This window comes from Hirundo rustica, chromosome 3 (assembly GCF_015227805.2).
Source record: "Hirundo rustica isolate bHirRus1 chromosome 3, bHirRus1.pri.v3, whole genome shotgun sequence".
Lineage (NCBI taxonomy): Eukaryota > Metazoa > Chordata > Aves > Passeriformes > Hirundinidae > Hirundo > Hirundo rustica.
In genome coordinates, this window is record NC_053452.1 from 3,005,306 (window position 1) to 3,026,860 (window position 21,555).

The following is a 21,555-nucleotide window of genomic DNA, read 5'->3' on the forward strand; positions in this document are numbered from 1 at the left end:
ACACAGGCTCACAGGAAGGTGCTTTTGCTGTTGCTCTTTCCTTTTCTCATGTTTGCTGCTTTTTTTTTTTTTTTTTTTTTTTTTAAATGGGGATCTCCTATTTGCAGCATTTTGCAGAGGAGATTAAGCATGGCATGTAACTCTTGACTCCGGTTATGCCTCCCCTGCAGCACGTCAGGAGCTGAATCAAAGCCTCTGCAGGAATTCGCAAATCCAGCTTAGAAATCTCATATTTAGTCCCGGATAAATGAACTTTGTTGGGGACAGAATAACTGCAGGCGCTCTGACAGGTTCAGGGGGCAGTGATAGGCTGTGCCTGCCGTGTCTTTGTGCAATTCCTCTGTTAACCTTCTCTATTTTCAGCTGGGTTTTGTCACGTTCAGATGCACTGTTGCTTCGTGTTGTATCTGTCACGCCGGATGGATGGCAGAGCTTGGTGTGTAGGCTCAGACCGATGAGCAGGTTTCAGATTTGGGGGAAGTTTTCCTGACCTTGTCCAGGTTTTGTTTGGTTTCTCTGTCCCTTCAGTTTGTAAAGTGGTTGGGCTTCTGCTGCGGGAGGAATTTGGGGCTCTCCTGTTTTCTTGGGAATATATTGGTGACCCCAGAGCTACCACCTTTGTCATTCTTAGAGCTTAATGCCTGCAAGGGCTGTGAGGAGAGCAGAGTTGGGCTGGGAAGGACCTGAAGCCTGTGTTGGTGATCTAAAGCACGCTGAGCAGCTGCACTTAATTCCAGAACCAGGGCTTCTACCTACGCTTAACAGCGGAGCAGGGGTGGTGACAGCTGGGAAAAATCTCTAATGCTTTTAACAGCCATCAGTGTCACTGATGAATAAAGCACCTTCCAGTGCCCTGATGGTACGAAGGGATTTTCCTCTGTCACTGAGACCTGCTTAGAGGATTCTCCTGCACAGGTGCACTGCCTGTGCGAGCCATTATTGCCACTGCGGTGTTTTGTGGGATTTTTTCCCCCCTCCCATCCAGAAGGGAAGGAAGGCCTGGTTGAAAATTGGACAAGTGTGATGGTGTGCTGGAGGAGATCGAGGGCAGGAACAGGGTGATGCTGTTTGGAGCTCTGTGAGCCGGTGAGTTTTGTCACTTGGCTGGCACCGAGGGCTCCATTGAGCCTGACAGTGCCCAGTGACTTAAACATCCCTGTCAAATGAGGGCTTGCACGAGCTCAGGACTGTGGTGGTCTGCTTTATGGTGGGGTGACCCTGTTATTTGGATTGGTGGGCTCCCAGCTGAGCACCAAGCCATCACCCTTCCAGGTGGCTTTTTCCTGGTTTCTGACAGGCTGATCTTCTGGAATCGTTCATCTGGGGACTTGCTCGTGTCATTCCTGTCTCTGACACCTCAGATTAGATGATGGCAATGTCAGACTTTAGTCAGCCTGGCCATTGAAGCTGAGAGTGAATATAATTTTCTTGTGTGAAATCCATCACCAGGGGCTCAGCGCTGAGCCGCTTGTTGAAGCAGGTGGGAATTGCACCATCTTCTTTGTGGGAGAGGTCTCATAGCCTAGGAAAGCGCAGCCATGTGTTTCCTTCAGCTCCACCAGAGAGTGGTTTGGGACTTACCCTCAGGTAAAGCAAGAACTTTGCCTGTGTCCATGCCTTATCATTTTGGTTGTGATTGATAGGTTTGGGGAAACTCCTCCGTGGGAAGGAATACACCCATGACCTCTGGAAATGCATTTGCTTCTGAGGAGCTTTTGCATGAAAGGGTCTCCACGTGAAGGTGTGTTTTATTTGCAACTGCATCCTTTAATTGCTGGCAGAGGAAAAAAAAAATCTCACTTGTTTGTACTTTTATTAATCAAGCTAAATAGAACCACACAACCTAGGTGCAAGGAGGCACCAGAAGACTCATTTGGATTAAATAGGACTCTTCATTTTCGAGTTATTCACACAGCCATTCTGCTGTTCTGAGGCACAAGGGAAAAAGAAAGAAAAAACCCACTCAAGTGCTTCAGTAACACCAAGAAAAATGAGGCAGTGGGAGGACTCTGCTATAAAACTGTGTCACAAGATAATCACTCCTTGCTGATATACAAATTCTGCGGCAGAAACCTGTCCTTGCCATAAAGGTGCAATTACCAATGTCTCAGCGGTTTGCACAAAAGATAAATACCCAGATGATGGAGCAAAGAGCCAACAGTTCCACCCGCCCCTTAACCATCTCCTTATGTATGTGCATGTAATACTTCCCATTTTTCTCCACTGTCTTTCCAAGAAAGAAAAAAAAAAAAAAAAAAAAAATTTCTAAGTGCCTGAGAACAGAATAACCCCTATAGAAGGCATTCATTCGTTTAAGGAATCATGGAAATAAAAATGTTACATTTTCTGGGTTTGACAGATCGTTTTCACTTTGGGGGCTTATACATAGCAATGAAGTCAGATCCCCAAATTACTAATTGCACAGGTTCAGGCATTTGAGGGCACTGACGTGATTTCTTCATTGAACTCAGCTTTACCAATACCTGTCCACTCCTGACAGCTTTCCTGTCTGGTTGAGGTGCTCTTTTAACATAGGTCCAGGCTGTTCTTGATTCTGCAAAATGCCAAAAATGGTCTGTAAGTCCTCAAACCCTGCTAGGGTTTGCAAACAGCACAAGAGGTGTACTCTAGACTTTGCAATGTAATTTTATGGATGTTTAGATGGACTTCAATCTTAGCAAGATCAGGAGGTGATTTCTAGTCCTGAGAGTTTGCTGCAGCTCAGGAACATCGGGAAGGGTGAGAGCAGCCTTGCAGCAAAGGACCTATTTGGTTAGGATGGGACGATTAGTCGACAAAGCCTTTCTTTATTCTCTGTTTGGCCCACTGATTTTTAGCTATTTTGAAAGTCAATTACCCCAGTCTCTGTTCTGATAACATCTAGTGATAGAGCTAATGAGTGTCTTTGGAGCTGCTGATGTGTTACTGGCTGTTTAAGCAGCAGGTTCAGTTCTGGCTGAGCTGGGGCCCCTTCAGATGTGCTTGAAGTCACAGTGTGTTCAAACAAGCTGTCTGGAGCTCTCTGCTTCTCCTGAAACTCACTGAGTGGAGCCCTAACCTCAGACTTAAGTGTTGATCTAGTTTAGTGGTGTAAGACTGAGGAGACACTGAAGGAATCTGTCATTGAGCCTTGCGCCATCTCGTTTTGGAGCTACAGAAGGGTCAAAGAGATCTGAAGCCCTCCCAGTTTCTCCAGAGCACAACATTTCCTTGCTTCCCCTAAGACTGAGCAGGGCTCCGGTGATGATGCTCCCTGGTTCTGGGAACAACCACGCCTTTTGTGCCATGAGGCCAGGACACACCACCAGGCCGGTGGGAAAACTCGAGCCGTGAGGTCGATCTCGTGCCCAGGGAAGGTGCCAGAACCTGTGATCATCCAGGAAGGCTGACTGGAAGTTTTCTGGGTCTGTTCAGAGGTTGCTTAAGGGCTCTCCCGTGAAGCTGGGTTTTGTCTGAGAAAACGGCGTGAGCGATCTGGAGGGAAGTGCAGGCTTTCCACCCTCTACGTGTCCTGCATGAAATGGCAATTTTCCAGTGTCACTTGTAAACCATCTTTTCCTTGATGTGCAGCTAGATGCCAGAGAATTTGGCATAAGCTTTTGCATTGCACTGAAGGCCATAAAAACATCTCCCTAAAATCTCCTTTTTTGGTTGCAAGGGAGCAGCTGTCTAACTTAGTGGGTAAGGCTGGCCCATCTTTGCCTGCTTTTATGAGTCTCTTTTTAGGTAGAAATTCAAAAATATCCTCCTCTTAACTACTTCCAGCAGAAAGTGCTGCTTTACCAGTTACACAAAACACTTTGGGGGTGGGGAAGAATCAGAAATGAGTTGTCCTTTGCTTTTCTCATGGCAAACATATCCTAGACCAACAACTTTCTCTCTGCTCTGCTGTGAAAATGCCATTAAACTAGTTTGTTTACATCCTTTCTCTCCTTTTTTTGATACGCGATTTTGATGCAAACCCCTATTTTAGGCAGGCTTTACTGCTACAGTTGAAACCTTGTAGATCTCATCAGCTAGTCCCCAGCCATCCAAAGGTTTGGGAAGCCAGGGAGGCCTGGGAACAGGGATGGAGCTCCCTGTTCCTCAGAGGGCTTTTGCACAACTCTATTTTTGGCTCTTTGCTTGCTCAAATGAAACTGTCTGATTAAGTAACACATAGGAAATAGATTTCAGTCCAAGTCTGAATCATCAAGCTATTAATTTTTTAAAAAGTGTGGTTTTTTTTTTCCTCAAAATCCACGCTTGCTCCTTTCCGTGTTAGCTTTCCCCCAAGAGGGACACTCAGGAAGTTCATTCGGATTAGGTGTGAATTCGCAGTGTATGAGCTGTGTAGACGCCCTTGTGCAAAATGAAAGCTGCCTGAAGTTGTCTTGGCTCTGAAAATGGATTTAGTCCAACCTAGGTCTCAGTAAGAATTTTCTTGCTGAGATAGAATTAGCTAATTAGCTGATTTAACTAATCCTTCTCTAAAATTAATTTGGATTACTTTCCTTGGCTGTCCCCAGAGAGACAGAAGTGCTTAGCTCTCCTAGTAACTAATGCCAGCACATTCTGGGATGAACACGGTATCTCTGCAGCATCCCGTGTTCTGAGCCCATTGGGATGGGGAGTGAAGAACTTGTACAATCCAATCTAAACTTGCCACCCATTCAGCCTGTGCAGTTCGCTTCCAAAGTTATTGCTGGAGCTGGCACTTGTATTTCAGGTATATCTGACCTTTTTCTCAGGCAATCAAGGCTCTAATTTTGAGGGGAGTCATGAGGTGTAGGTAAGGTCTTTGAGCCCTTCTCAAATTGCCAGGCTTAAGTGCTGGGTGCACAACTAAATTCCCTGGCATCTTTGATAATTAACATGCAGTCCAAAGCAGAATATTTTAATTAATAAATAAATGTGATGTAGCATCAGTGAGGATGTTAGATCTCAGCCTAGATCAGGGGAGTAAGAAGTATCTAGACAGAATGAATGAACCTTGCCTGCTTGTGTAGGGTCTGATGAATTGTAGCTTTTGATTCCATTCCTGAACCATTAGGTTTTTTTTGTGTTTTGGTTGGTGATTTTTTTTATTATTATTTTTATTTTTTTATTTTTTAAATTTTTTTTATTGAGAGTGCACTGAAAAATGGACAGGAAAAGGGTAGATGGAACACATGCACTTGAATGTAGAAAGGAAAAGAGATTAAACCAGATGAGACTCCCCTGAGTTAACTGTATCCTGAGTATTGTTATCAGCACTCCCCTATCCAATTGGAGGAATGTGATGTGTAATATTCCACAGCTATCTGTCCTGCTTCCAGCTCTGTTCAGTGTTCTCATTAATGACTTGCACAGTGCGGTACAGAATATGCTTATTAAATTTGCAGACAACACCAAGTTACAAAGGCCTGCAAGTGTACTAGGGGGCAGGATTAGGAATTTAGAAAGGCGTGTAGAAACTGAGGAACTGGTAAAAAAAGAATATATATATATATATATATATATATATTCAACTGGGGACTAATCTCACGAGTAATTTCATGATCATGGGATGCATAACGTGCAGGTGACGACAATTTAGAAAAGTTTTGGTGAATTGTAGTTAGATCATCACAAGCTGAATGCAAACTTAACCCTAAACCCAGGCATGTCATGGTATTGCAAAGAAAGGCAGACCTTGCAACTGGAACTTAGTAGGCATTTACCTCTCAAGACACTGTTATGTCACTTGGCACTGATAAGGTGTGGACCAAGTTTGCTACTATTCTGCAAAGTTGGAAAGATTTTGAATAAACACTGAGAATATTTATGGGTCTGGGAAAAATGGCTCAGGAGGACAAATTGGAAAAAAATACAGTTTTCTTGTCTTCTAAAGGACACTGAAGTTAGGCATAAATACTCTCTAGTACATTAAAGACTTAAAAAAAAATAAAAATAAAGGTTGTTACCTCTTTTACAAGTTTGTGCTGGGGCCAAAATCACAGCAGGAGAGTTCCAGATTAGATGCAAGGAAAATTCCCCCAGAAATAATGGCAGCGTTGGGTTAGAGCAGATTGCCTGGTGGGGCCGTGTAGTTTCTGTTATTGGTGGTCAGTAGAAACAGTTAAGAAAAGAGCAGTGAAATTAATGTAGGGTGCTGTCCTATGGGACAGCTGAGGATTTCTTGGGGTCTTTTTTGGACTGGGGATTTGAGAGCAATCGGTACAGTACTACTGGAGTATTACCCAGGGGCAGTGGTTGCTCAACTAGATATTTGTATTACTATTTTAATCTTTACAGGTTATTAATTTAACTGTTTCCAAGCTCTCTCTGAGTAGCTCGGTCGGGACCAGGACCTTCTGAGAGCGGCTCAGTTTTGCACACAGGGACACCTTTTCAAATGCATGGCTGTTTTCTGTGAAGCTTTATTCCCAATCACACTACAACGTTTCCAAGGAGGATCCTGGGCTAGAATTTGGCAATCTTTTTGCTGTCAAATATAGGAAATAAAATTTTATGAATAAAATTACGTTTTTTTTTCTGTATTAAGCACGTCTAGAGCAATACGCCAAGCTCCTTGTTCTCTTGTCACATCCCTTCTACAGCTGTTACCTCTGCATAAAACTACAAGGGGAAGGGTGGGCAGGTAGGATGGAGGACCCTCCCCTCCCCAATCTGCTTTTTCCCCTGTGATGTGAAGCACCACTGAAGATAGAGTCCTCTCCATCAGCACACATCTGGAAAATGCATTGCAGCGTTTTGAAAGAGAAGGCTGGGAGAGAGGTCACAGTTATAAGGCAAAAGCCAAATTATATTCCCCAATTTATTACAATAAAACATTAAAAAACTTGTAAACTTCCCAGATTTTAATCATCTTTGGAAATACTGTTTTCTTCACATACTCAAGCATTTTCTTGGCTTTTATGCCTTCAGAGCACTTCAGTTTACTTTTTGGGATAGCAGCTATGAAAAGGAGACAATTTTTCTGCATTTTGGAATAGCGAGTAAGTTTGGAGCAGTCATTTGAATGGTTCATTATGTGTGCACGCACCTCTGTGTCTAAATAATCATAGTAATTTCCTTTATTCAGTTCTTCAAAGTCCCAGATGAAATCTGGATTTCAGTACAGTTACATGCATGTAATTCAAGATACGAAAAAAAAGGGGAAAGGAGCATTAACTGTACAGATGGGGAACTGAATCACACAGAACTAAGAGACTGTCCAAAAATAATACAGAAAAACTGAGGCAGAGCATGGAGCCAAGCCTGAACTTTGTGATATCTCACTCAAATCCCTAATTACAAGGCTGTTTTTAAATTTCCAAGTTGTTCCCTTGTACGTAACAAGTGTCATCACTTAGGCCCTTAACTATTTTGCTTTTAAATTAAACCTTTCTTCGCTCTGCTGGAACACGGAGCTGGAACCGCTAGTGTGACTAACTGGAAAATGACGATTTCACACCAAAGCCGGGGAGATGTGGCCAAACGGATAGGAACCAGTCCCGCACCAGGCTTGACCCATTAGGTGTCACGTCGAGAAGCGCCACGTTGCTGCTCCCTGCCCCTTGGTGATGTGTCTCACGCTCGTCCCCTCAGCTCTCGGTGCGACTCCTGCCGCGGTTATCGCCCGGGATCCTTGGCTTGGGGACACGGAGGCCAGCTGTGCTGTTAGAGAAGTGCCACCGTGGGAAGCTGGAGCTGCAGCCAATGCGGCTGCTGGGATATCAGCGCTGCTCCTGGCATTCTTGGGTCCTTCCTCTTTGCTGCTCTCCTTTTTTTTTTTTTCCCCCCACCCCCCGTTCTCGCTTCCCCCAGATAATTTAAACTCCAGAGATCTGATGAAAATTTCTATTCAGCAATTTTTTTTTTTTTTTTTTTTTTTTTTTTTTTTTTTTTTTTTTTTTTTTTTTTTTTTTTTTTTTTTTTTTTTTTGTTCCTCCCCTCCCCGCCTCCCCGTGCCTTTAATGATAGGAGCTTGTTCGGGGAGAAATATGTGCTATCTCAGGGACGTGTGTGGGTGTGAAAGAGTGCGCTTAGTAAGGCCTTTCTTCAGGTTAAGAAAACAGCAAACCCGTTCTGTGACATTCTCTCATCCTCCGGTGACCTGTGCGAGGCACAGGGAGTGTTGTACCTACACCTGAAGCTAAAACAAAGCTGAAAAACATCTAAAACGCTGCAGTTGTTGGGTGGGGCTGGAGCGAACGAGCAGGTGCATACCGAAGCGAAATTACCTTGGGTTGCGTTCCTGTCCTCTTTCATAATCGTTAAGCAGGTTTGGGGATAGGAAACTTCCAAGAAAAGGGGAAAGAAGAGTGGGAAATGGCAATCCAGAAGTCAGTGGCTTTTTCCTGGAATCAGCCCAGGAGTTGCTCCTAGCTGCCTGACTGTCAGGTTTTGGCAGAGATTTAGAAGCTGGATGTCTGTTGTCTGTCAGGCCAGCGCTGTCCGTCACCTACGCTCAGGTTAATGCTTCAGGGAGCTGGCCAAACTCCAGGGGATAGCTCGCCTAAATAAAGCTATCATTGCTCTTTTCTTGGAACTAGATGTTCTTCCCTCCTCCCTCAGTCTATTGCTCCTTCTTTGTGCTGTGGAAAAATGAGATGGTTTCGCACAACTCGGGGGATGTTCAGATACAGGCGGAAATTTCTCATCCCTGCAGGGGGAAAAGAAAAAATAAAACAAGGCTTAAATCTAGAAACTTTAAAATTAAGATTGGCCCAGATTAATGTGTGTGTGTGTGTTTTTTTCAGAACAGGATGAACTGAACAGATAGGCTGAAAAATGCAGTGAGTAATATGTGTAAACTCAAGCCTTTGGTATGCAGCTTAATCTGGCACAGCACCCAACTTGCCTGACTAATCTGCTTTATGTCAGCATGACAAGGTTTGTTGGAAGTGATGATATCTTTTAGTAGACAAAGTAATTTAGTTGGCTATCTATTAGTAGTATTAGACAAGGTTTCAGGCACATAAGCCCCTCTGCAGACCACCTGAAAGCTTAAAAGAAGGCGTCACCTTTGCTTTCAGCTGACCTGTGGAAACAGTTGGGAGCTTAAAGCTCGCCTGCTCTCTCAATCTTTTCTGCTTCGTCTTATGAAGGATTTATTCTGCCTTGTCTACATGATGTCTAGAGACTACCTTATCCACCCAAGAGTACAATAATTTCTTTCTTTCAAATGTTACTCAGTGTTAACAGGAAAAATTCCAGAACAGCTGGACTTGGGTTGGGGGGGTTGGGTTTTGGGGTACACAGATTTTCTGTGCTGGTCATCTGCTTTGTGCTGTACGTTATTCTGTGTTGTCTTAAAAGCAGAGCCTCTTGTGATGTCTGAGTTTGTGTATGCAAAGGAGATATTTAAAGTCAGCAACCGCTATTGAAAAACACAGATTTCGAAGTTAATTGTAATAGGATAAGGGACAATAAATTAGTTAAGTTGCTCTTCCTCTACGCTGTTTGCCTTCAGCAAAGTGGGATAAATGAAGTTACTTAGACATTTGGCTGTGTTGTAGATTAGAAGTGATAAAGTCAAATAGCTACCAAATGCTTTACAAAAATATCAAAATCTAGCAAGCGGGTGAAGGAATCCGAATACTCAAACTGAAGCTGAAAAAGAAAATAATGAAAACCATCCTCTCTCATGAATAGTTTTGGTCCTCATTATAGATTAGTAGTTTTGTGAGATGATGTAGAAATGTTCCTTATTATCACAGCTTTATTGCCTACCTCTGTACATCTGTTCCAAAATTCATTTCAAAATGGCCAGACATTTCAATAATCCAGTGTGGCTTGGAATTTTCATATTGTTTCTGGTGCGTTAAAATCTGGATGGAAAGCTGGTACTTTTAAATTTACAATTGCACAGACCGTACAACATCTGGGTAGCTTTGCTCTATTGCTTTCCCTGTTCCTTTAAATTTAGGCTGAAGTTATGATGTGCATGAAAGGCTAAAGACCTTGTGTGTGGCAGGTGTTATTTCAAGCTGACAAAAATTCAGTAATATGTTCATTTCACTTTGATACGGCCTTTTACAAAAAGGCATAAAACTGTGTTTCAGACATTGGCAATATTGTTTTATTTTAAAAACAGGCAAATGGGGCATCTTCTGGGCTAGGAGAAATTAACAATGGACTTATATATGTGCGCATGTTTGTGTTTATTTAAAAATACATTCATGAAATTGCTCCCTAAGAAGCTACTTATTATTATCCCCTAGAATTAAAGCTTCTCTGTTGAGAGGCACTTACATACTTTCCTGGAGGATCAGTTAAATGTTTTGGGCTCTTATTTTCCAAGAATGATGACACTGACTGCAAGCTTCTGATGTATATTATACGTAATACATCACACATATTTTATATATATGTGTGTATATATATATATATAAAAAATACATCACACACATTATATATGTATAGGTCCCTTAGAAATGTCTTGATTAATGACTCATCATTGGTAGTCCAACAGCCATAATTGAAGTTAAGGAATCTTTAGTGGAGTGAAACATCCTGGTTCTAGTTCTCCATGCTGAGATTTGCTGCTTTACCTGAGCTAAGACATAATTGATGTGTGGTTACTCTGCCCCAGTACCTCCATGGCACCCTTAATATAGTCTGTTTAAGAAGACTTCTTTAGCCTGCAGGGCTGGTGCTTGTGTTTTTATTTAAAGACAAACAAAAGATTCCAAACCAATGACAACCCCACCACCCTCCCAAAATCATAATTCATAAATATGGGAAAGGATGTGAATTTTATGTGCATCATCCATGTGTCTGACTGAACCAAAATCTTCGGGGAGGTTTTTAAATGCTGCACACCTGAATCTTCTGAATGACTCCATGGGGTTTTTCTGTATTGTTGTTCGTGTTTGGCAAGAGGAAAAAGAATTTTGGGGAAAATTGTGCGTGTAACTAAATCCCAGCTTAATGGTTTTACTCCTTAATCCTTTGGAGTGCCTGTAACCCCCTCTGGGAGACATCTGGGAGGGAGGGTGCTCGTGGCTGGAACATTGGTTAAAAGCCCCATCCCAGGTGTGTTTGGCATTACTCTTGAGGTGGGCATAGCGCTGTTTTGCCAGAACAGGTCTGATCAAACTGCATTTTCAACATGACCTTCTCCTCACCTCTAATAACTTCCTGGTTGCTTGGTCAGAGAGAGATTTATGAGCAAGAGCAAAGTGTGATGTGTCTGTCCCAGCAGCAAGGGAAACCAGGAAAGTTATTGAGAGAAAAGGGAGGGGGAAAGAAGAGAGAGAATGGGAAGGAAGAGAGGCTGAAAGTGAGTCTGAGTTTAGACAGAATCACCTCAGCTTCTGGTCTACTGTAATTACCCAGCCACTGAAGAAATAAAACGCTGAAAAATCAATTTTATAAAAAAATCAATGTTTTAAACAATCTGAAAAGCTCTCGTAATTTTAAATCCTTCTACAATGTACGCGTTCAGAGCCCTGATCACCTTCGAAGTGCTCCAGAAACTTTAAAATTGCTCTGCACAGAAAAGGCTCTGAACCCCCATTTCACTCCCAAATGGAAGCAGTCTTGAAAAGTGAAGCATACCAGTAATTTTTAAATAAACCTCTCTGCCCGACCCTGCACATGTTTCCATGAAGCTCATACATCTGAGTTTCAGTGTTCTATTTATATTGAAAAAAATTCTGCCTATAATCTGTAAAGATTATTTTTGTCTACTATAATAAGAGATGTTTTTTAAGTTAAAAATATGAAGGGTCTTCTCAGGTTTTTATTTACTAAAATAATGAATCTTTTCCCCTTAGGAGTTTTTCTGTTTGTTCCTGTATTTAGTCCAGACAAAAAGTACAAATTGATGAGTATAGCTGTTATCATTCCCTAACTTACAGCTCTGTGCAGAAAGTGATTTTACATTGAATTGTAATTTCATTCACAAAGGGCTTTAGACCTTATATAATTAAAATACCTCAATCCTCTTCAAATTAGAAAAGCAAATTGTTACATATCATAAGTAGGTGCTTTTCACTCTAATGACAGTCACTTAGATGATTTATGACATACATTATTTTATATCAAAGTACAATGAAATAGGCATTACCAAAGGTAATCTCAGTAATGTCTGAAAAGGGATCTCAAACCTCAGTGCAACAATGAATGCAGTATTTAAAATGCAAAACCCAAAGACATTATTATGGTTTTGATTTCTTATGCCACAGCTTCTCCTGATCTGTTATATTAGTACAGCAATACAAAGGGTGTTTTGGATGTATTTTCCTAAGATAACAGACGGGAAAAAATGAAATATAAAGTCAGGTTTTATGCAGAAATTGTTATCAAAGGGATGATAAAGTAAAACTGCATAATCTCAAGGAAAAACAATTGATGATGTACAAACCAAAATATATTGAGCTCATGGAATATGCTCATTTTCAGCTCTTAAGCCCTTGCATTATTAAAACACATAATAAAATAAAATGCTTGGCTAATGTATAAACAAATCAGAATAAAGTAGCTTCCTGAATACGATTATTTTCATATTTCTCTATTCTGCGTGAAGATTATCCCTTCTCTCCTCCCCCACTCCTGCTGCAGTGACCCATTCCAGAGTCAGTGGTGAGAATCCCAGTGTCCTCAGTGTCCTTTGAGGGCAGGCAAATGCTACCCTGCAACGCTGCCTCGGAACAGGGGACAAATGGCCATAAACAAGAACAAATGGCTGCGTGTCTGCCATCAATACCTTTATGCTGGAGACGAGAAGGGAAAAAAAAAAAAAAAAAGTGCCTAACCATCTGAAGTGTGAGACTGGAGCAAACTTCCTTCAGGAATAATTGGAATTAAAAAAAAAAAAGAACTAGGGAACCACATTGATTTTAAGCGAGAAGCTGAGATTTGAGGTGGTTGCCTGCAGTGCTCTAGGGCCGCTCGTGGGATCCACGCTGCAGCAGCAGCCTTGCAGAGATTCTCCTGTGCTGGTTGCTGAATGGGTGCACTTGTCTGAAGTAAGGAGGTCCTGGGTGTGTGGGGGTCCAAAAGTCATAAAGGCTGATGGAAAGGGTGCCTGAGTGAGCGAATAAATGCCAGAGCTGCTTGCTTTTGGGATGAGCAATTGTCAGAGTTTTCAACAGTTCTGGTTATGGGCTTCAGGAGGACAGAGGAGTGAGCATCAGGGACCCCACAAGAATGACTTAAGGATTGGGAAACCTGATTTACTGTGAAAAGCTTAGGAAAGCCCAGCCTTGTCAGCTTGAGGATTAGGGGAAGCTCCATCACCTGCTGGGACAAGACGCAGGGGGAGCACAAAGCTCCTGTTAAATCTGCCAGGTCAGTGTGCAGTCCTCAGAAAGGGTTCCCAGAGACTTCCCAGCCTGTAATTCCCTTCTCCCCCACTCTGTCCCCTCATGCCCAAACAGTGTCTGGTGGAGCTAGACCCACTCAGCCTCAAAACGTAGCAGGATGAAGATCATGAACTTCCCAAGGGCCGAGAGGGAAAGGCAAAGCATTGTTCACGGTGAAAAACGTTCGAAGGGAGATGTCAAGCTTTCTGAGAGAGATCTTTCCCAGGAATCAGCTCTCAAAGCGCTGTGGCTGTGCCAGCTGAGCATGTTTGTCCCTGATGGCTGCATAATCGATGGCGTTGTGGTCTGGTGCTCGCTGACTGAGCCCCAGCCTGAACGTGCTCAGCAGTTTGCCTCTCATTTGCGTCAGCATCTAAATAAAGATGAATGCCATTCCCCCCCCCCCCTTTTCAAGATGGGCTGTTAATTTTATAACAGAAGAGCAATCTAGTGACTTATATAATTAGGAGCATGTTTTTAAAAATTTCAGAAGACTGTATTTTTTTTTTTTTCCCCCCACAGTTTGGCAGCCGTAATTAGGGAGAAAACTGTAAAGGTTCTTAACGCTGAGGTAAGCTCAGGGTTACAGCATGGTACTAACAAAACCATGGCTGTGGATTTGATCCCTGTGCAGACCATTCAGTTAAGGGGTGGACTTGATGGTCCTTGTGGCTCCCATCCAACTCAGAATATTCTGTAAAGTGGCAGCAGTCAGATTCCAAAAGCACCCTGAACAGCAAGAGTTCCCCTTAGTCAGAAAATCTGGTCACAGTTTTACATACGAAAATGGAACCTCGGTGGTTTGAAAACATAATAAATTCACATTTCATGTTGAATAGAGTTCTTTTCCAGTGCCTGTGCCTAAAGTGCTACTTGGAATAAACACCATTGGCAGGAAAAAACCCGACATCTATCTTGAGGATAATTTCATACTTAGCCCTGACAAGTAGTGGTCAGTCACTCCTGGCTCATTGTGCCACTACAGTCTCAGCTGAGAAAGTGGGGATAGTCATCTACAGGGTTTCAGTCTGGCTCGTGTCCCCTGCTGCTTCACAGCTGGAGTACCAAAAGCTCTTCCCCTGATTTTCCCACCCAGATGAAAAGCTCTTCCCATTCCACTGCTTTTCCCACCCAGATGAAGGGCTTGAGCATACCACACTTGAAAAATCTGTTCTGGCCAGTGCTGGAAGAGGGTGAAGGTAGAAGCTACAGCTCTGCTTCTTGGTGGGTGTAGAAATACTTCCATGTATCTCAGAAGCATTTTCCTGCTTTCAGTGGTTGATATTTTGATCTGCCCAGCTCGATCAGCATTTCCTGCTTAGTGAGCGAGATAATAACAGGAAGGAATTCTTCCATGTGAGGGTGGTGGGGGCCTGGCACAGATTGCCTGGAGAATCTGTGGATGCCCCATCGCTGTAACTGTGCAAGTCCAGGCTGGATGAGGCTCTGAGCAACCTGTTCTAGCTGAAGTTGTCCCTGACAGTGGCAGGGGGTTGAAAGAACATGATTTCTAGGGTCGCTTTCAACTCAAGCCTTTCTAGGATTCTGTGAAAAAATCAGCTTGATTAGCAAGTGTTTGTGCTTCTGGATGGAGTGTTTTACTCTGGGGACAGTTAGGAGGAAAGTGGAAGGGAGCTTTCCTGGATAACAGCAAAAGGTCATGGTGGGCATGGTTGGGGATTTAAGCCTGACCAGTCTGTATCTGCAGTCTTTGGTGGAATCTAAAGTTGAATTCCTCCTTGTAACTCTTTTTGTCTTGCTATGAGCTCACCTGGTGTGGCAGGGGGGATTTTGAGTGTCCAATGGCTATATGAACAAACCAGCAACTATTATCACAGCCTTGTGCTTAAAAAGAGGATATTTTCCCCTCCCCTGCCATTGTCTGAAAAGCTTTGGTGACTGAAATATGTGCAAAGTCAGAGCTCCTGAGCAGACATGCTCTTCTGGGATCTCCTGATGAGGTTGGTGTGGAAAAAAGCCAGGAAGAAAAATTTCGGGGGTGAGGGGAATGCAATGGGAAGGAAAGTAACCATTTAGCTTGTAGAACTGATGAGTGCACCTTGGAGAGCAAGAAGAGGGACTTTTTAATAACAATGGTGAAGCAGTTTGACATGGATAAACTGGATTTTGGGATGAGGGGGCTGCTATCATTTAAAAAAAAATTAAAAAAAGAAGATTCTCTTAAGTGTGGTTATCCTATTGCTTTCTGTAGAACCATTACCTGTCAGTGTCTGGTTCCCACATTTAAAACTATTTTCTCACTCCAGACTTTGAGATTCAGTTCCACTGCCAGTAGTTCTGTAAAAATTCCTGCCGGAGAAACTGGAAGAAACATGGTGGAGTTTTTAAGATATGGTAGAATATTTCGGGTGTAGGAAATGCATAGAGCAACAAGCTCGATAATAAGGGTTTCTCTTCTATTTTACCAAAGAGGAAAAAACATAGCAATGAGCTCTTGGGGTTCGGATGGCATTGCAGGATTGAGGTTGAAGGAGGGATGACTGGTCCTTTTCTTGGCTGTGTGGGGAAGCTGAGGTCAACACTTACCTAATTCAGCCGTTTCTGTGGGGAGAAGGATGCTTGTGTGCCAGGTGCTGGGTCCAGAACTGCCTGTCCTCACACAGAGACACTTTGTCAGGTGCGTGCTCTGCCTGGGGCTTTTCCTGGTTTTGATTCTTCATCAAGGTGTGTTTGGCGAGAACTCTTTGCCACTGGATGGTCCAGGAGTAGGACATTCCTCTATGCTTGGTAGTGGAAATCGCCTATTTAGGACTTTTAAATCATCAGTATTGTTTTTGGTTTTGTATTTTTTTTCTTGTTTTCGTTTTGGTTTTTTTTTTTTTTTTTGTTTTGTTTTGTTTTGTTTTGTTTTTCATGAACTCATCTGCTCTATTTGTAATATCTTCATCCTCCAAAAAGACAAGTACAATAAACCCAGCAGATTGCTTTGAGCAGTGAAGTTTTGTCCTTGTAACCTGAGACATCCTAAACAGCCTAACACCTGTGTGGATTTGCTGGGCTCTGCTCTTCATTGCATCCAGCTTTTGTGCAGGAGAGGTTGGGGTCATCTCACAGCTGGCTACAAGGCTGTGTTCTTTCTAACTTGGTCCCAGCTGTGTCTGCAAGCGTTAGTTCCTATTTTCTACCCATCTCTTAGCCAAATTCTCTGTGCTCTCATCTTTCCCCAAGCTGTCTTTGGCTCCTTGTCCTCCAGCCGTGCTTCCTCTAGGGTGGAAGGCAGAAGGGGAGGCAGCTGCATTGGTTCTCCCTGCATTCAGGGGGCTCTGGCTGCTCTGTCCTCAATCTGCTGGAGGGGATGTCCCCCAGAGGGACCAAGATTCCTTCCTTTCCATGTTATTCCAAAGCTTGCTGCTTCTGAGCTGCACCATATGCCACGGAGGAGAGAGGCAGGTTGCGGAGAACCTTCCAGTCTGTCTGCTCCAGGCCTGCTCTCACCTGGGAGAGAGTTGCTGGAGAGCTGTGGAATCTCGGTCGCTGTTCGGTGGCCTGCGTTATCCCTGAAATTTGGGAAGCAGTTCTTTGCCTGCTTTGAGGGCACTGGGCTATGTTCCCCTGGCTTGTCACAGCCAGAGAGCCCAGGAGGCAGAGTGGGTCTCCATGGAGTGGGATCCCTTCATGTGTGGGGTAGGGCTCCACTGATTTCTACCTTGATGCAGCACTATTCCTCTCACCTTGCTTGGCTGCCACGCTGCAAGTGATTTTGAGAAGAAATAAGACGTGTCCTTGCTCCAACAGGATATAAAAATGACTTTATATTAGACAGGCTATATTTTATTGAAGTTTGCTTCGTATTAGTGTCATAGAAGGCCTTGATTTCAATATAACAATATGGAAGTGCACGTGTAATTTGTCCTCTGATCACATTAATGCTAAACCACTGTACATGGTAGTAATGTTAAACTAATGTGACAGAATAATACAAGTATAAAGTGATGTAAAACCATTAATATTATAGAATGTTATTCATTTTATACAAAGGATTCTAAGGAGCAATTTGAATAAAACTCCTTGTCTCTTTCTCTGATCTAGTTGAGCTACTTTAATCAAAAGATAAGCCTGATCAACAAACTTGCTATTAGCTGATTTCCATACAACGACTTCTTGTTCTTACTCCTGGCTCCTGCATAGCTCAAACCCAGCTCCCTGCTCTCGGGAGCTCTGCTCTCTACAGCACACCTGATCTTGAGGAGCAGAGAGAGGGGATGTGAGATCAGAGGTGAAGCAATTTATTGGTAACCTGGTCCACTTGGGCACTCGCATTTCCCCAGCCAAGTTTAAAGGGCGTGTAAAGCTTTAGTGAACTGAGCCGTAAATGTTTTAATTGTATGAGCTGCTCCTCGAATACAATAGCGGGGCAAGTTGCAACCACTAGCAAAAATGACTATACTGTACTGAGTGTAAAAGCAGCCTTCTTTCACAGCAGATTTCAGTTTTGCTCAGAGAGCTGCATAGCATTTATTTTAACTCCCTGCAAACTTTAGGTCTCTGATTAAACAAAGTAGGAGCTAGATGATATCAAGACGTGATTTCCCCTTGTTTAATCAGACCATTGAGGACAGCCAACAAGAATAAATAGTATGTGAAAAGCCAGATTTCCAATGAAATTAAATGAAAAGTTATAAGGCTGTGGTTTTAGGAACGGCCTCTCTTTTGTGGTTTTTGGTTGAGTGTGTTTGTCAGATTTTTATAAGAACATTATTGCTTTAAGAAAAAAATTTAAACCCTGAGAAATTACTCTCAGTCTAACGAGTTCTTTTCCACTGACTACAGACATCATTAGGGGATGGCTATAGCCCGAGGCTGTGCATGAACTTTTTCTTCTAACTGTACACTTTATGTATAATTTAGCTTTCTTGCCTAAATTATTCAAGCAAATAGTGAGTGAAAATAATGGAGTTCACTGAAACCTTCCACAGTATTAAAATAAAACAGTTTTTCACGTTGATTTGAATTTTTAAGCTTTTTAATCACGGATTTCAAATGGAATACGCATTGTCTTCAGCTCTTCTCTGCTTGTCCCCCTGTGCCTTTTTCCAGTAAAGGGAAAGAAGAAAAGAAACGAACTTCAGCAAATACCCCATTAATTAATAAATGTTACTTATGACTACTTGGAGTAGAAGTAATAGTAATTAAGCAAAACCTATAGATATAGAAAGCACACTCAGTAAGTGTTGAACTAAAGACTCTTATCTCTTTCACTCCTATTAAGGTCAGTGTTTAAATACTGTTGAGTTGCTTTAGCTGCAGAATACTGTTAGGGAGCTCTGTGTAATAAGGTTAAACTCTAAAAAGCTAACACAAAGGCTATGATTATTTCAGAGAGTATTTTCCTAGCTTGATATCAGTCTTCAAAAAAATATTTCTTTGGAACCCGGGGGGTTGATCCTATGCAAGGAAATTGGTACATTTTCAGGAAACCCTGCAGATTTCTTCCAGGTGAAGAATCAACACTTTAAATATTCACTGTTGTAGCCAGTTCTCTGCAGTATTGTGCCTCAAATTCCTTTTATAGGGTACTGCTGATGCTATTACTGATGTGGTAAGAATTATATCTAAATCTGGGTGGATTCACTGACTGTATGCCATCAAGAAAACATATCCTGTGAAAGTTTAGGAATCTTAGTAATATCTGCAAACAGACTCTACCGTTCCCTAGCTTGGGTACATTGTGCTTTCACTGGATGTCTGTTAGAAGTAGCATAATTATGATTTTCCATATATGATGGGAAAGGAGCCATGTCTAGGCACCTGCTGTGGTCCAAGATGGGATTGGATTCTGCAATCCCACTGCAGATCAGCCACCAGTGAGGAATCTCTGTGGGATTCAGACCATGCACTCATTGACATGAGGCAGAGGTATAAGTTCAGCTTTATCTGATTTCCCCCACACATACACTAACGTGTGTGGTTTGTCAGTGGGCTTTGGATTAATCCCAAACAGTCAAACGTCCAACATCTCTCAGTGCCTGATGTAGCTACTGTCACCCAGCTCTGCTCTTGTGCAGCGTGGCAGCTTCAGGATCCACAGAACTTTGTTATTCAGACTGCAGAAATACCAGACTATTTACTTCAGCAGCTTTCCCCCAGTCTGAGGTTGTACATAGGATGTATTTCCACACCTGGAAACAAGGTTGGATTGTTTGAAAACAAAATAGAACCAAAAACGTGTCTTTGGTGACATTTTAAAATTTGTGATTCTATGACAAAGAAATACCCCAGGAGTGGCCATCATCTGTGCTTGGTCGCAACCCTCATCAAAAATCACAAAGCAAACCAACAGACAAGAGTAAAGACAAGTTTGAATGTGAATAATTTTGAAATTCTCCTGCATTTTTTGGCAATTATTGACATACTACAGGTGGCAGCAGGCAAAGATGTCTGGAAACCAATAATAATAATAATAATAATCACAGAATCAATCAGGTTGGGAAAGACCTCTGGGATCATCGAGTCCAGCCCATGACAGGACATCACGGTGTCAGTCAGACCGTGGCACCAAGTGCCACATCCAATCTTCCTGAAAAACCTCCAGGGACAATGGCTCCACCACCTCCCTGTGCAGCCCATTCCAACGTCAAACTACCCTTCCTGCAAAGAAATTCCTCCCAATGTCCAACCTAAACTTCTCCTGGCACAGCCTAGGTCTATGTCCCGTTGTCCTAAATGGGATTTGTTCTGTGGAAACCACTTTGAAAAGATATTCACTCTAGATTAATTATTGCTGTGATAGATTTTTTTTTTTTTTTCCTTTTATGGCTTTCTTTAAAGGAGATAATTGTTTTCTGATAGGAGCAGGCATTTTTTATTTTGTGTTTATTAAGTTTATTATTTTCAGCATTTTATTTATTATTTTGTGTTCATTAAGACCTGCTGCCCTGATTTGTAAGGGTATTTTGTGTCACTGTTGGGATCATTGTTTGCCTCAATTGCTTGCAGTCAGTTCTGCGTGTGTACGCATCAGGGGCAGTTGCATAAATTAATTAAGCCAAATAGTTAAAATTTAATTCCGTACAATTCATAGGATGTACAATCTGTGCTTTTGCTAGAACTTTCTGAAGTGAAGCCTGGTGATTTTCTGTAGTGATGGCTATTGACTATAAACTTAGAAAAGGAGCAGTAGAGCCATCTAACATGGAGGATCCTCTCATATTTGCATTTTGGGCTTATTCTGCGAGGTATTTGCTCTTGCACAAGGAACTGATACTCACTTTTTATGCACAGTGCATCCATCTTTACCCCTCTAGTTAATACGAGTGGTGAAATGCAATCCTGGTGTAATGATTACGTGGGAAGTACCTTTTTACTCATCTACGTTTATTTGGTTGCTCTTGAGTCTTCAGTAGTTGGGGAAAAAATATCAGGTAGATATTCTTCAGAAAAGAAGAATTACAGAACTGGGAAGCACTTGAAACTGAGCTGCTCAGTTAATTGCCCTGTAAGGTCTAGACTGTGAAATCCTTTGACAGTACAACATCCTTTTCCCACTGAATTCATGTTCACCAAAGCCCAGCTAAGCATCACATGAGAAAATTCTCCTTTTAGGGATGTTGGACATTTTGTAGAACCACAAGATCAGCACAGAGCTGCTCAGTTCCCTGTTTGTGTCGGGAGATTAAAACATTTGGTGAAACTGAAATGATTTCTCATTACATCTTGCGGAATAACTGCTTCCTTTCCTTTTTCTCCTTATGCACTTCAATTTCCCCCCTTTTTTTTTTTTTTTTTCCATCTGTTTGGCAATAGGTTTTGGGTTGGTATTCCATGACAATCTATCATTTGACTGCCCAGTGCACTGAACATTCCTGACTCATGCTTGTTCTCAAGCTGTAGTGGAATCTGTGACTTCCTCATCTGTATTTTTCCTAAACAGAATTTCCACCCTTTTTGGTTGTGTGGCGGATTTCATGAAGTTTGTGTCCCTGGAAGGGATCTCTGGCCCTTTACAGGCTGTGGTAGCTGTGGTATGGCTCTGTGCTCTCTGTTCTACTAGCCAGCGAGCCCAAAATTTGATCTGGTGCCTATCACGATTTTCCCATGGATATTTTGTCTGTGCCTGTATTTAAGGGAATTTCCAGACTTCAGGCAGAACCTAGGAGAGGGGAAAGCAGCTCTGCTGAAGTGTCCCCCGGACATGATGAAGTACATTCACCGGTTCATCCGGCAAATGGAATTTTTATGTCAGACTCAGCCCTTGTCACTTCTGCCCAGGGGTGAATTAATGGCTGAGCTGATGGGGCCACGGCCCCATTCCCCCAAACACTGTGGAACCCTGGCTTCT

The 21,555-nt window shown here is 42.5% G+C and overlaps 1 long non-coding RNA gene across 2 annotated transcripts in view; it reads left to right on the forward strand.

Moving 5' to 3' along the window:
• The window catches only part of LOC120750726 (uncharacterized), a 52,872-nt gene that overhangs the window by 10,547 nt on the left and 20,770 nt on the right, over positions 1-21,555 (forward strand). The window lies entirely within an intron of this gene.